Source organism: Arachis hypogaea, chromosome 13 (genome assembly GCF_003086295.3).
Source record: "Arachis hypogaea cultivar Tifrunner chromosome 13, arahy.Tifrunner.gnm2.J5K5, whole genome shotgun sequence".
Classification (NCBI taxonomy): Eukaryota; Viridiplantae; Streptophyta; class Magnoliopsida; order Fabales; family Fabaceae; genus Arachis; species Arachis hypogaea.
The window spans coordinates 53,272,404-53,287,790 of record NC_092048.1 but is presented as its reverse complement, the minus strand read 5'-3'; the positions used below and the strand labels follow the sequence as shown (position 1 = coordinate 53,287,790).

The window sequence follows — 15,387 nt, the reverse complement described above, 5'->3', positions numbered from 1 at the left end:
CAGCATAAGCCCTGCCATGCAAACGCGTCACCCACGCGTCTGCGTCATATTGGAAATAAGGCCACCCGCGCGATCGCGTCGACCACGCGACCGCGTCACCCTGGATTTTGGCAATACTAAGTTTTGAACAGAGAGTTGTGCGACTGCGAGGTTGCACTCGCGCCACTAGCACAAATCGAGTCACGCGATCGCGTGCCCCATGCGTCCGCGTCACCCAACTTTATCACACACCACGCGACCGCGTCGCCAGCGTCGCACAACCTATTCAGATTAGTGCCAATTATCTTATTTTTCTTTTCCAATCCTAATTTTTTCTATCTTTTCTTCTTTCTTCTTTCTTTCTTACTCTTCTCATTCCTCTTATCTTTTATTTTATTTTATTTCTTTGCATATTTTCATTCATTGCATTTTAATTTTGTGCATATTTTTATTTTCTTTTCTAAAATTATTGGTGTTCAAATGTTCTTATTCAACTGTTATATCTTTTCTGGTATTATCTTGGTGCTTATGACTTGTTTTATTCTGATTGGGTAACATTATTTAAATCAATGCTAATCTTTTAAGATACTTGTACTTCTCTTGCATTGATATGAACTTATCTTATCTTGCATTACCCACATTCTCCCCTCCTTTGTTGCAAATTGTGCACCACTGGTATGCCATGGCTTCTATTGTTTTCTCACGTACATGTTGAAGCTTCCATGTAAATGAGACCCTTATCATTTTGGCATTAACCCACCCATACTTCATTTATTTTCTATCTTTATTTTTGGGTTACTTTTTCTTTTCCCTCTTCTTTCAGGATGGCCACCCGGAAGGGAACCGGAAGACGTTTACATGGGGAGACAAACAAGTCCATTTGCACAATCCTTGAAGAAAAGCATCAGTTGGAACAACCCGTCCACCTGCACATCTTAGCATGCACCGAGGACGGGGCAATCTTTAAGTGTGGGGAGGTCGATACCGATCTCCATGGGTTAGTACCTTTCTATGTCAACACCAATGTTTAAATTTTCTTTATTAAATTAGTTGTTGCATTTGCATGTTTAATTGCATGTTTATTTGATTTTTGCATTTAGTTACTGCTTGGTTAAAATAATAAGTTTCTTCTTAAGATCCTATTTTTGAAAATTTTCACTAATTTAAATAAATAAAAAAAATTTTATGTGTAAATTTGTTTGAAGTTGTATTTGGAACATGATTTTTTTGAGCCAAAGAACACACAACCTGTGAGATTTTGAGCTTATTTACATGGTTACATTATTTAACCATAAATTTTTATTCCTGTGTGTTTCCTTCTCTATGATTGTAATCTATATTTTGTTCCAATCTATATGTCCATTATTTAGTGTATTTACATGCTTGCATATGATTGAGGCCATTGTTTGATTTTAGCTCACTTATCCCAAATAAGCCTACCCTTTAAATCACCATTGTCAGCCATTTTGAGCCTTTTAATCCCCATTTATTCTATATATTACCACATCACTAGCCTTAAGCGGAAAACAAATTAATTATCCCAATTGAATCTTTGGTTAGCTTAAGATAGTGTGTTAATTAAGTGTGGGAAAACTGTGGGAACATGAGTTAATAAGGGAATGTATCATGTTTCTAATTTATTCGAATATTGGAAATTTGGGAACCTACTCATGAAAAACCAAAATAGAAAAATAATGGAGAATCCATGTGCATTGATAAGTTATGTTTGCTTTTATGATTCAAAAAAAAAGAGAGAAAAAAAAAGAAAAAAAATATATATATATATGCATTGATCTTTTATTAAACTTAATATTGGGGTAATTTTGTCCCCTTATTTATTTATATATATATATAATATAAATAAATAAGGGGACAAAATTACCCCAATATTAAGTTTATATATATATATATATTTATATTATATATATATATATAATATAAATAAATAAGGGGACAAAATTACCCCAATATTAAGTTTAATAAAAGATCAATGCACATGTGATAAAAAATTAAAGAAAAAGTTGATACATGAGTATGTGATACAAAAATGGGAATTATGGGTAGCTAGGCATGAATTTAAAAGTTGTATAGAGTGTATGTATGTTAGGTGATAGCTTAGGTTACTCAAAGATTCACTTTATAAAGCTCACTTGGCCATACATATATATACCTTTACCCTTACCTTAGCCCCATTACAACCTTGAAAAAGACCTCATGATGTTTGCATTGGTATGCTAAATATTTGTTGATTGGTTAGATGAAAAACAAGGTTTAGAAAGCATGACTAGGGAAGAGTAGAGTGATTGACCCTAGACACTTGAGAGATTAGAGTGCATATACACTTCCTGTGAGGGTTCAATGCTTGATTCTATGTTCCCTGCTTTCATGAGCTATCTTCTTACAAGTTTATTTGCTTTTCATTGTATGATTTAAATTAGTGGAATTTGATTTATGTTTGTCTTGGAGAACTTATTTATTTTTAACCAAGTAGGTAGAAGCATTTCACATTTAGTTGCATTCATATGGATAGGATTGCATTTCATGCATTTTACCATTCCTCTTCATCTTTATAGCTTCTCTTGAGCTTAGCATGAGGACATGCTAATGTTTAAGTGTGGGGAGGTTGATAAACCAATATTTTATGATTTATCTTGTGCTCAATTGAGTGGATTTTATCAACTCTTTACCCACTTATTCATAATATTTGCATGGTTTTATATTCCCTTTCTGATTTTGTGCTATGATTGAAAACATGCTTCTTTGATCTTATATTTGCTTATTATTAATCATCTCTTATTACCATTAGATGCCTTGATATGTGTGTTAAGTGCTTTCAGAGATTATAGGGCAGGAATGGCTTGGAGGATGGAAAAGAAGCATGCAAAAGTGGAAGGAATACAAGAAGTTGGAGAAATTGCTAAGCTATCCAGCCTGACCTCTTCGCACTCAAACGGCTATAACTTTAGCTACAGAGGTCCAAACGACGCGGTTCCAGTTGTGTTGGAAAGCTAACGTCCAGGGCTTCGATTTGATATATAATATACCATAGTTGCCCTGAGGCTAGGTGACGCGACCGCGTGCTCCATGCGGCCGTGTCGCAGTGACGGAAATCAGCGTGTTTGAATTCTTCTCCAGCGATTTCTGGGCTGTTTCTGACCCAGTTTGTGGCCCAGAAAATACAGATTGGAGGCTATAAAGTGAGAGAATTCATTCATTCATAATCAAGCTCACAATTCACAATTTTAGGAGGCTCTCATAATTCACTTTTCATGTTTTAGATGTAGTTTTAGAGAGAGAGGTTCTCTCCTCTCTCTCTCTTAGGATTAGGATTTAGGACTTCTCTTAGTTTTAGGAGTGACTCTCGATCCCAGGTTCAATGTCCATTTCTATTTACTTTCGCTTCTATATTTATTGACTCTAATGCTTTTATTTGTATTTGATTTATGTTGCCCAATTGGCTTATGAACTTTTCCATGTTAGATTTTACTGCTTTGAATGTATTTTATTTGAGGTATTCCAGATATTTATGATTTTAATTTAGCTTTCTACATTCTTGGCTTTAGTTAAGAAATTAGTAACTCAGGAGTTATCTTAACTCAACATAAGTGATAATTGTTATCTTTGCTAATTGAACTGAACTTCGATAATCCCAATCTTTCCTTAGGGATTAACTAGGATTTGAAGATCAAACTAATTAGTCACTTGACCTTCCCTTACTCTAGTAAAGGTTAACTAAGTGGAATCAAGAGTCAATTTTCATTATTGTTGATAAGGATAACTGGGCTAGGACTTCAAATTTCTCATACCTTGCCAAAAGTTTATTTTACAGTTATTTATTTATTTTAATTGCAATTTAAATTACTTGCTCCCTATTCTCAAAACCCCAAATTTACAATCTCCATAACCAATAATAAGAACATACTTCCCTGCAATTCCTTGAGAAGACGACCCGAGGTTTAAATACTCGGTTATCAATTTTAAAGAAGTTTGTTACTTGTGACAACCAAAACATTTGCACAAAGGGATTTTTGTTGGTTTAGAGACTATATCTACAACGCGACTGTTTTTATGAACTTCTTTACTGGCAAAAATCCTAACGTCAAAGGGTTAACTCTAAAGTCTCAAGAGTCCGTGGATTACTCTGCAGGAGGCTTGCTACAATTGATGAAGACAGCCGAGGAAGTCCAGAATCTCATAGACATGATGGCAAATAACCAATACTTCTATGCTCATCAGAAGCAACGCCAACCCATTCAAAAGAAGGGTGTGTTGGAACTAGAAGGAGTGGACACGATCTTGGCACAGAATAAGTTGATGCACCAACAAATCCAGCAACAAATGGAAATGATGGCTAAGAGAATAGATGGCCTCCAACTAGCTTCAGTGAGCACAACAAATCAACCTTCAATTGAATGGGGCCAAGGTGAAGTAAGCAACACTGAGCAGCAACAAGAACAAGTTCAATACATGCAGAATGCTTCAAATTCTTCTCAAAATGACTTCCATGGTGACACATACAACTCATCCTGGAGGAATCACCCCAACCTGAGATGGGGTGATAATCAAAACCATTGGCAGAAGAACAATAACTCCAACCACTCCCGCAACACACGCAGCCAAAATCACCCATCTGACAATGCTAACCAATACAAGAAACCACAAAACACATATCAACCACCCCACAACAATTCACAAAGTCACCAAAATAACTTTTCCACACCACCATTCAACTCACAAAATGCCCACCTCAATGCCCCAAACAACTTCCAGCAACAACAATCACACCCTATCATACCACCGATTGATCATCATGAAACTAGGATCTCAAGTCTTGAAGTAGCCTTGCAAGCCCTTACCCAAAACACACAGTCACTTGCCTAGACCACTCAATGTTTAGCCAAGGGGAAAGAAACTTTGATTAAAGGACAAGAGAGACATGAAACCACCATAAAGAACCTTGAACGACAATTAGAACAATTGGCCAAACAAGCTAAACGGCCAACCAATGTTCTCCCAAGTGATACAATCCCCAACCCAAGGGACACAGGAAAAGCCATAAAGTGGGAGGAGTGTAAAGCAATCACATTAAGAAGTGGGAAGAAGGTGGAAACAGAAGCCATCACTTAGGAAGAGCACAACAAAGAAGGCCTAAAAGGAGAGGTAAAGGAGCAAAAGCAGGAGCAAGAAACTTCCTCACAAAGTGAGAAGTTAGCTAAGAAGGAGGCAATGAAAGCATACCAACCAATGATCCCATACCCTCAAAGGCTCAAGGGAGAGAATAAAGAGAAGCAATACTCCAAATTCCTAGAGATATTCAAGACACTGCACATCAACATCCCCTTCATAAAAGCACTTGAACAAATGCCATTATATGCAAAGTTCATGAAGGAATTGTTGACAAAGAAAAGATCCTTGAAAGAGGGACAAATGGTTGTAATGACCAGGGAGTGTAGTGCCATCATCCAGAAAGGATTTCCAAGAAAGAGGAAGGACCCAGGGAGCTTTCATATCCCCTGTACCATAGGCAACATGATGATTGAGAGAGCATTTTGTGACCTTGGTGCAAGCATAAATCTAATGCCTCTATCTTTGATGAGGAAGCTTCAGATTCATGAATTGAAACCCACAAAAATAGCCCTTCAAATGGCGGACAAATCTATTCAGCAAGCACTTGGGGTTGCGGAGAATGTATTAGTAAAGGTGGACAAATTTTTCCTCCCAGCTGACTTCGTCATCCTAGACATAGAGGAAGATGATAACACTCCCATCATCCTAGGGAGGCCCTTCTTAGCTACTGCCAGAGCATTGATAGATGTTGAAAAAGGAGAATTGATGCTAAGGATTGATGCCAAGGCATCTTAGGCTAGTTTCACTAGTATTTTTCTGTTAGTTTTAGTGGTTTTATGCATTTTCTTGAGCTTAAAGTAACCAAGAATGGTTAAAAGAATAACAAAGCAATGAACCATCCAAACAATATGATTTTGATGCAAATTCCATGAGTTTTAGTTATATTACTTGAATGCTATGAATGGAAGATTTCTCATGAAATTTTGCAAGACTTTGATGCATTTGTTTGGATGATTTCAGGGAAGAAGAGGCTAAGCAAGGAAGCAACAAAATCAATAAAGGAAGCTTGAATATCACATGTGGAGTTTAAGTTCCAGTTTAAGCCTAAACTGGAGCTTAAATGCCAGAATCATGAAGGATAAGAAATGCTGGAATTGAAGTTTAACCTCCAGTTTAACCTTAAACTGGAGGTTAAACGCCAGAATGAAAAGTCTCACCAAAGAAGCATTCCACGTTTAACCTCCAGTTTGACCTCAAACTGGAGGTTAAACGCCAGAATGATAATGCCACTCAGGAAGGAGTTCCACGTTTAACCTCCAGTTTGACCTCAAACTAGAGGTTAAACGCCAGAATGGGAAAAGCACCAGGGAGCCATTTCCACGTTTAAGCTCCAGTTTGACCTCAAACTGGAGCTTAAACGTGTTCGACCAAGTTTTCTCCTCCAGGGTTGCTCTCTCCATTTCCACGTTTAAGCTCCAGTTTGACCTCAAACTGGAGCTTAAACGTGTTCGACACCTCCAGGGCTACACTTCTAAGCTTCCACGTTTAACCTCCAGTTTAACCTTAAACTAGAGGTTAAACGTGTTCGACCTCCAGGATGCCTCCTTCCATTTCCACGTTTAACCTCCAGTTTAACCTTAAACTGGAGGTTAAACGTGTTCGACCTCCAGGGCTGCCCTTCCTATATCCACGTTTAAGCTTCAGTTTAACCTTAAACTGAAGCTTAAACGTGTTCGACTACATGACTCTCCAGGGCTGCTTTCTTCCATTTCCACGTTTAAGCTTCAGTTGAACCTTAAACTGAAGCTTAAACGTGCTTCTACAAAAGGCCTCACTGGAAGTGTCTGGCGTTTAAGCTGCAGTTTAAGCTTAAACTACAACTTAAACGCCACTCTTGGAAAAGGTTTCTGGACCAAAAATATTGTGGTTTAAGATAGTATTTGAGCACAAACATTAACTTAAACTTATTCTGGTATGAAACCCAATTGAATATCATGGTTTATGGGATTGGGCCTGAAGGATTGATGAGTTTGAAATCTCAATTTATTGAGTCATGTGTCATTATTTGATTATCACTAAGTTGGCTCAATGAATGTACAGAATTTGGATCAACAGCCCCATCAAGATTATGGATCATAAACCCAAGGCAAAAGGAAAGCAGGGAGAGGCCTCAAAGCCCAAGAAACACAACAGAAGCTCAATATAAAAAGTGTATAAATAGGATAGAATTTAAGTTAGAAAGGACTTTTACCTTCACTTTTAGCTAGTTTTCATATCTTTGTAATTGAATTCAGAGCTATGACTCACTAAACCCCCTTTCATTGGGTTAGGGAGCTCTATTGTAATTCAATGAATCAATAATAGTTTATCTTCTTCTTCAATCTTTTCTCTTGAATTTTGTTAGAAAGCTTCTCGATCTAATTCCATTGGGTAGTTGTCTTGGGAAAGAAACTACTCATAATTGGAATCCTTCGGAACCTTGGGAAAGGAATGGAGGATTCATGCTAGAGAAGCTTTCTCACAGTGAATTGGATTGGGGTTTGGATGGATATTGTGACATGTAATCCTACCAAATTGTGGTTCATGAAACTGTGTGGTATAATCAGTGATCGAGCATCATCTCTTCTTATGAACATTTAAACCAAGGGATTGGGAATTTGTTCATTTTTAGAGAGAATTGGTGAGCCAAGGGATTGGGATCCAATCATATAAGATTGCCAAGCAAAATTCAATGAACGCATTGCTTGAGGAAGAGATAAACATGTTTTGATTCGGAGATATCAATATCTCCTATAACCCAATGAATCCCCCAATTCTGATTTCCATCTTCTCTTTACATTCTGCAACTCAATTCATGCAATCACCCCCATTCCTTTTTAATTTCAGCAATTTACATTCTGCTCTTTAATTCATGCAATTTAAGATTCCGCCATTTCAATTCCTTGTCATTTACTTTTCCCGCCAATTTTACATTCCGCAATTCTCATCTAAATCTTGATTCCGCTCAACTAGAACACACTTCTAATCCGAATTGCTCACTCAACCAATCCTTGTGGGATTCGACCTCACTCTATTGTGAGTTTTTACTTGACGATAACCGGTGCACTTGCCGGAAGGAATTTTGCCGATCGTGCAATTTCCTAAATCGTAGCATAACTAGTTTATGCGCATCAAGTTTATGGCGCCGTTGCCGGGGATTGGTTTTCGATTGACAATTCTCCAATTGGAAGCTAACTAGATTGAGCAATTTCTCTTGCTTTGTTAATTCTGTTCAAGTTACTTGTTGAATTTTAATTTCTGCACTCGGTTACATGCTTTCTTTCTTTATGCCTTTAAATTCAAGCAACTAACTCACTGACTCACTAACTGTTTGAATTAATTCCTCAATTGCTCTAACCATACTCTTCCATTAACCAAGAGTATTTCACTTGTTTGTGCCTGTGCTGTGTTCTTGTATGACAGGTAGGAGAGGAGAGACATCAACTCCTCCATATACCGAACCAGAGAGGACCCTTCATAGACTGAGAAGGGAAGCAAGAGGGAAGAGAGTAGTGGGAGAAGAGGAATCTGAAGGAGAATCTGAGGACAATTTTGAGGAAGCTTTAGATCTCAACATGGATAGAGAAGTTCACAACCATGAGAGAGCTGATGGAAACCATGCCATTCCTGAGAGGAGGGTTCTTAGTTCATACATAAACCCAACCTCTGGGAATTGTGGTAGTAGCATCCAGAAACCACCCATTCAGGCCAACAATTTTGAGCTCAAGTCACAGCTAATATCACTTGTGGAGAATCATTGTTCATTTGGTGGGAGTGCTAATGAAGATCCCAACCAACATCTCACAAAATTCCTGAGAATTTGTGACACTGTGAAGTCCAATGGAGTCCAGGAAGATGCCTATAAACTGCTTTTGTTCCCATTTTCACTTAGGGACAAAGCAGCTAAGTGGCTGGAATCATTCCCAAGGGGGAGTTTAACAACATGGGATGAGGTGGAAAGTAAGTTTCTGGCACGTTTCTACCCCCCACAAAAGGTCAATAGGCTTCGATCTGAGGTTCAGACTTTTAGACAACAAGATGGTGAGACTCTCTACGAGGCATGGGAGAGATTCAAGGACTTGACAAGGAAATGCCCACCAGACATGTTCCATGATTGGGTGCAATTGCATATTTTCTATGATGGACTCTCTTATGAATCAAGGAAGGCTGTAGACCATTCATCAGGAGGTTCATTGAACAGGAAAAAGACTGTGGAAGAGGCCATTGAGGTGATTGAGACAGTAGCTGAGAATGAGTACTACTATGCATCAGAGAGGCACAACACGAAGGGAGTCATGGAGCTGAACCATGTTGATACAATTCTAGCCCAAAACAAGGTGTTTGCCAAGCAACTAGCAGAGCTTACCAGGCAATTAGAAACAAAGCAAGTGGCTGCAATACACACACAAGATCAAGAGGAAGTAAGCATTGAAGGAGGTGATTGGGAAGAGGCCAACTATGTGGGAAACCAACAAAGGCAATCATATGATCCACATTCCAACACTTACAACCCAGGATGGAAAAATCACCCAAACTTTGGGTGGGGGAACCAACAAACCCAACCACAAAACCACAAACCTTACAACCACAACCAACATAACAATTCCACATACCAAAACTCCAACCAAAGATCATACCAAGCCACACAAAACACTTACCCCCAACCATCATATCATGGCCAAAATAATCAACCTACCCAACTTAATCCGAACCAACAATTTCAAGATCAATTAAACCGGATAGAAGGAATGATGGCAACCATGAGTCAAGACATAACCGAATTGAAAAGCTTCAGAGATGATGTGAGAGCTACCTTAAGAAACCATGGTGAAAAACTCAAGAGAATGGAGTCTCAAGTAGGAGAGCTATCTCAGCAGGCCGTCAAATCAACTGCAGTGTTCCCTAGTGACACAGAAAAGAATCCTAAAGGGGAACAAAAGAGAGTGAGATGGGAAGAATGCAAGGCCATCACTATATTGAAGGAAGTTTCAGAAGAAGAAGGAATCAGGCCCTCAGAGCAGGAGCCAGAAATCTTGAAGGAAGGAATGGAAGAAGTTAAGCAGGAAAGTGGAACTGAGCAAGCCAAGGAACTGCAAAAAGGCATGCTGAAAATATACCAATCAAAAGCACCATTTCCTCAGAGGTTAGGAGGAGGTGAAAAGGGGAAAACCTATTCAAGGTTTTTAGAGACATTTAACTCTCTCCATGTCAATATTCCCTTTCTTGAGATTCTCCATCAAATGCCTACACACATCAAGTATTTAAAGGAATTGTTAAGCAAGAAAAGAGTTTTGAAGGGAGGACAAACGGTAACAATGAACAAAGAATGCAGTGCTCTCATCAAGAAGGACACACTCTGTAAGAAAACGGACCCAGGAAGTTTTCATATCCCTTGCATCATAGGGGAAACAAAAATTGACAGAGGATTCTGTGATCTAGGAGCTAGCATAAATGTGATGCCTCTAACTCTTATGAAGAGGCTACAACTGAATGAGGTGAGATCCACTGATGTAATCATACAACTGGCTGACAAAACTCAGAAGCAAGCTGAAGGGGTAGTTGAAAATGTGCTAGTGAAAGTGGGGGATTATTACTTCCCCACAGACTTTGTCATTGTGGACATGGAGGAAAGCTACTTACACCCTATCATTCTGGGCAGACCATTTCTAGCCACTACTAGAGCGCTCATAGATGTAGAACAAGGAGAGCTAATTCTGAGAATACATGATGAACAGCTCATTTTCAAAGTTTTCAAACCTGCATCTGAGCATGAACCAGAACCTGAAAAGCCTAAGGATGATAGTAGCCATCTGTGTTTGGAGGAAAGTAATCCAGCAGCTGAAACTCTAAAACAGTACTTGGAAGGCAAACAAGAGTTGCAAGAGTTAAAGCCACAAGAATCAGTGGAAACAGATCAGAAGGATCCTCCTGACATAAGGGTCAATGAAGAAATCCTCAAGAGAAAGGGAAGAGTGATAGGGAGATTGCCAAGAGGGTGGAGAAACAAGAAAATTCCCACTGAAGGTTTCTCTCCGGGAGATAACGTGATATCAAGTCATTATCTGCCAATCCCACCTGGCCTCAAAACCATTCCTTCCCAGCTCCCTCAAGTGTTCACAATCAGGAAAGTTCTTTCTATGGAACATTTAGAGGTCATGAATGAATCAAGTGGGGACGTTTTCATAGTGAGAGGAGAAGACGTCAAGCACTACAATCCACCCTAACAAGGGACAACCGTCAAGCTAGTGACGTGAAAGAAGCGCTTCATGGGAGGCAACCCATGTTTTAATACCCTTACTTTTTTTTGTTTTGTTGTGCATCTAATAAAGCATGGTTTCTTATGCATGAACTTGAATCCTCAGGACAACTGCTGAAAAAGTGCACTAAACATTGCATGTAAAATGCAATTTGCCTCTAAGTTTGGTGTGCCTGAAGGCACCCCAAAATTTTATTCAAAATGCATTCAATTTTTAGTGCACAACCAAGGATTAAGTTTGGTGTTCCTCTTTGAACACGGTTCATGAAAAGCACAAAGTTCCTCTGGATTTCGAAATTCATGACAAGTACACCATTCGCATGTTTTAATGCTTTGGTCTCAATTACTTAGGGTAGTAAATTTGTTTAGAATCAAAGAGCCAAGGTGACTATGATTTATTAGAATTAAGCACATTCATTAAGGACAACCAATATGGATTTCATGTCATCAGGAGACTTGACCAAACACTAAGTTTGGTGTCCAAATAATAAGTGTGCATACATGTAGAAGTCACGGCTATAAGCTCATAAAGACAATCATTGATTTACATGTGCAAGTACTATTCATAATTCACATGGACCGAAAAATGATAGCAAACTTGTTTGTTTGTGCAGGTACAAAAGAAAAGACAAAATGGAGGAAAAAGACAAAGGGAGGTACGATGCTTGGTCAAAAAGAAAATTCACAAGTCTTTGAAACTAACACATGGGAAAAGGAAGTTCTGCAAGAAAAGATAGCTACATGTACAACCTAATGCATCCAGAATACTTCCAAGAAAATGAAAAGCAATTCGTCCTTCTCCCTAATTCATATATTTACCATCAAGCCACCCTTCACAAATCACCCTAGCCGTCCATTTTGCACTTACGGGCACTATAAAGAACCACTTGGGGAACAAGTTCAACACCACCAAATCTCCTTTATGCACATTTCCTTCATCATAGCATAAACTATCTCTTGCCGAAAACAACCTCCCCACACTTCCAACAACACTTCTTGCTTCACCTTGTCAACTTTAGCTTGTCACTTACCAAAACTAAAGAACCAATGGCAGCTTCATCTAGCCACAAAAGGAGAAAAGACAAGCAGCCAATGGAGGAAAACAGGGAATTCGATGCATGGAGATACAGATCAGTTTTCCATGAGATTCAAGCCGAATGGATGAGACCTAAAACGGTACTAGCTGAGGTTCCCTTTGACCTTGAAAAGGATGAGTTCCCAGGTGTTTGGGAAAAGATCAAAAAGAGGAAGTGGGAGCTCCTGACTAAGCCAATCACTAAAATCAACATCAACTTGGTGAAAGAGTTTTATGCAAATGCAGTAAGAGAGGATCCAACCAAGAAACCCACATACAAAAGCTATGTGAGAGGGGTGGAAGTTGACTTCAGTCCCAAAGCAATCATGAAAACCCTTGGCCTGAAAAACATACATTTCAGCCAAGCAAGTTATGAAGAAAGGATGATAGGAGAACCTGACTATGCAACTATTGCTGAAGACCTTTGTGCCATCAGAGCTGAATGGGTGAGAAAAACAAGAGGGGCTCCAAGAGTCTTGAGAAGGGGAGACCTAACACCTGAAGCTAAAGGGTGGTATGCAATAGTTAGGAGATCCATCCTACCCACTGCAAACTCTTCAGAAATAGTCCCTAAAAGAGCCATCTTGCTACATTGCATTATGGTGGGAGGGGAGATCAAAGTTCATAAACTCATTGCTGAACAGATACAAGAGTTTAGTGAGAAAAGTGACCCTGAATCCTGGCTCCACTTCCCTAGCACTATCATTAGACTATGCATCGATGCCCAAGTACCACTTGAGGATGAAAGACCTAATTGGCTATATCCTGGATTGGCCATAACTGCGTACAGAATGACTCTTGGCCCAACTCCTCCAAGACATACAAGAAGAAGAAATGAAGAAGGGCAACAAGTGGAAGCCGAGCAAGAAGCAGAACAAGAAAGACAGGAAGGAGAAGACATAGAAGAAGAGCAAGAAGAGCAAGCAATGCCAGAAAGAAGACAACGAATTCCCAGAGACCCCATGGATATGAGCAGAATGCAGGAAATCATGGAAGGAATGTCTCAACAATACATGAGGTCTCAGGAGAGACAAGAGGACTTTCACCTAAAAATGATGGATATGCAAAGGAACTTTGAATCAAGATTCTTCGATCTGCAAAGGGAACAGAATTTACACTTACAGGAATCCTTCAGCCACATATGCCAACACCAAGATGCCAATGTCTTGGCAATCAAGGAAGCCACCACTTTACAGAATGCAAGATACTCAGTCCAAGCTGATTACAACATCAGTTCGCAAATCAAGCTTAACTACATAGGGGAACATCTACACAAGATGGACCCAGCATTCCCAGCTTTTGATGAGTATTTCAAAGGGAGGAAAGAAGGAGAAATAAACAAGGCAATGATCCTTGAAAAAGGAGTGGAAGAAACGATGAAAAAGGCTGGATTCTGGAAAAAGCTCATAAGAAAAGACAAAGGAAGCACAAGTGGTCAAAAAGAGGCAGGAAGCAAGAAGAAGCAGGATCCCAAGAATTAAGAAGAACCAAGCAATAAATAAGAGGTGGTCTCGTTCCTTAATAATCAAATGATCATTGGTGGATTGTCTTTATGAGCTTTCTTTCATCATAAGTCATTTAAGTGTTATGTGGAGTTTTTTTTTTTTTTTTTTAGTATGAGTGTCTGTTTATTGCTTTGAATAAAGTGAATGCCTAGATGTTTGGATATAACTTCACCTTCTTAAACGAGTGCTTGCCATGCTTGTTCTGTTTCCAAAAATAAAAGAAAAGTTTGAACAAAAGTAACTTGGCTAAATTAGTGACAAATCAAGTAGAATTAAGTGGTGGTATGCATGCTTGATTGTTTAGTCAGATAACTGGAATTAGAGTGTAGAATTATCATTCTTTGTGTAGAAATTGAAAACTATCTATGGATCTTGATGAATAAATGTCTTTGGCCATGAAAAAGAAAGAAAAAGAAGAAGAAAAAGCCACTGAAAAAGGGCAACCAAAAAGCAAAAAAATTGAGAAAATAAGCTAGGTACCAATGGTTTGAACTTCTGAGACAAATGCCTGTGGTGTTTATGTATTAAGGATATGCTTGGATGAATAGGTTCTGAGGAGTGTTTCAATACTTGGTAACTTGGGTTAACTAACCCGAGATTATCAACCAAAAGTCCATTATCAAGAGCAACCTAAATACAAAACATTTAGTCACACAAAGAGGTGCTGGGCACCAATGTCTCAAGAAGAAATGTGAACTAAAATGCCTAAAGTGGATATGTGTAGTGCACTGATAAGAAAAAGAAAATGCCAAAGGCTTGTGCAACACATGACACTAAGCAAACAAGGAGCAAAGTAGCTCTAAGAAAAAGAAAAAGAAAAACAAAGAAGAGAAAAGTGCCAAAGACATAAGAATAACAAGAGGCCATAGCAGAGTTTGATGGATGCAATGAAAAAGTGATAATCTTACCTGATAAGAATGAAAAAAAGTGATGCTGCAACTTTCTGCATAAAACCCTTCTGAGGAACTTCAAATGCTTGCTAATATAGCCAATGTAATTGCTTTCTGTTTCATACTTTCTTCTTAAATAACTCAGGACTTGCTTAGGGACAAGCAAGTATTAAGTTTGGTGTTGTGATGCCAAGGCATCTTAGGCTAGTTTCACTAGTATTTTTCTGTTAGTTTTAGTGGTTTTATGCATTTTCTTGAGCTTAAAGTAACCAAGAATGGTTAAAAGAATAACAAAGCAATGAACCATCCAAACAATATGATTTTGATGCAAATTCCATGAGTTTTAGTTATATTACTTGAATGCTATGAATGGAAGATTTCTCATGAAATTTTGCAAGACTTTGATGCATTTGTTTGGATGATTTCAGGGAAGAAGAGGCTAAGCAAGGAAGCAACAAAATCAATAAAGGAAGCTTGAATATCACATGTGGAGTTTAAGTTCCAATTTAAGCCTAAACTGGAGCTTAAACGCCAGAATCATGAAGGATAAGAAATGCTGGAATTGAAGTTTAACCT

At 38.6% G+C, this 15,387-nt stretch overlaps 1 non-coding gene across 1 annotated transcript; it reads right to left on the bottom strand.

The window, feature by feature from the left end:
* Positions 1-9,086: 9,086 nt before the first annotated feature.
* LOC112739946 (small nucleolar RNA R71) lies at positions 9,087-9,190 on the bottom strand. Its single transcript, XR_003170879.1, has one exon. It is a non-coding gene; the product is annotated as a small nucleolar RNA R71 (small nucleolar RNA).
* Positions 9,191-15,387: the final 6,197 nt, after the last annotated feature.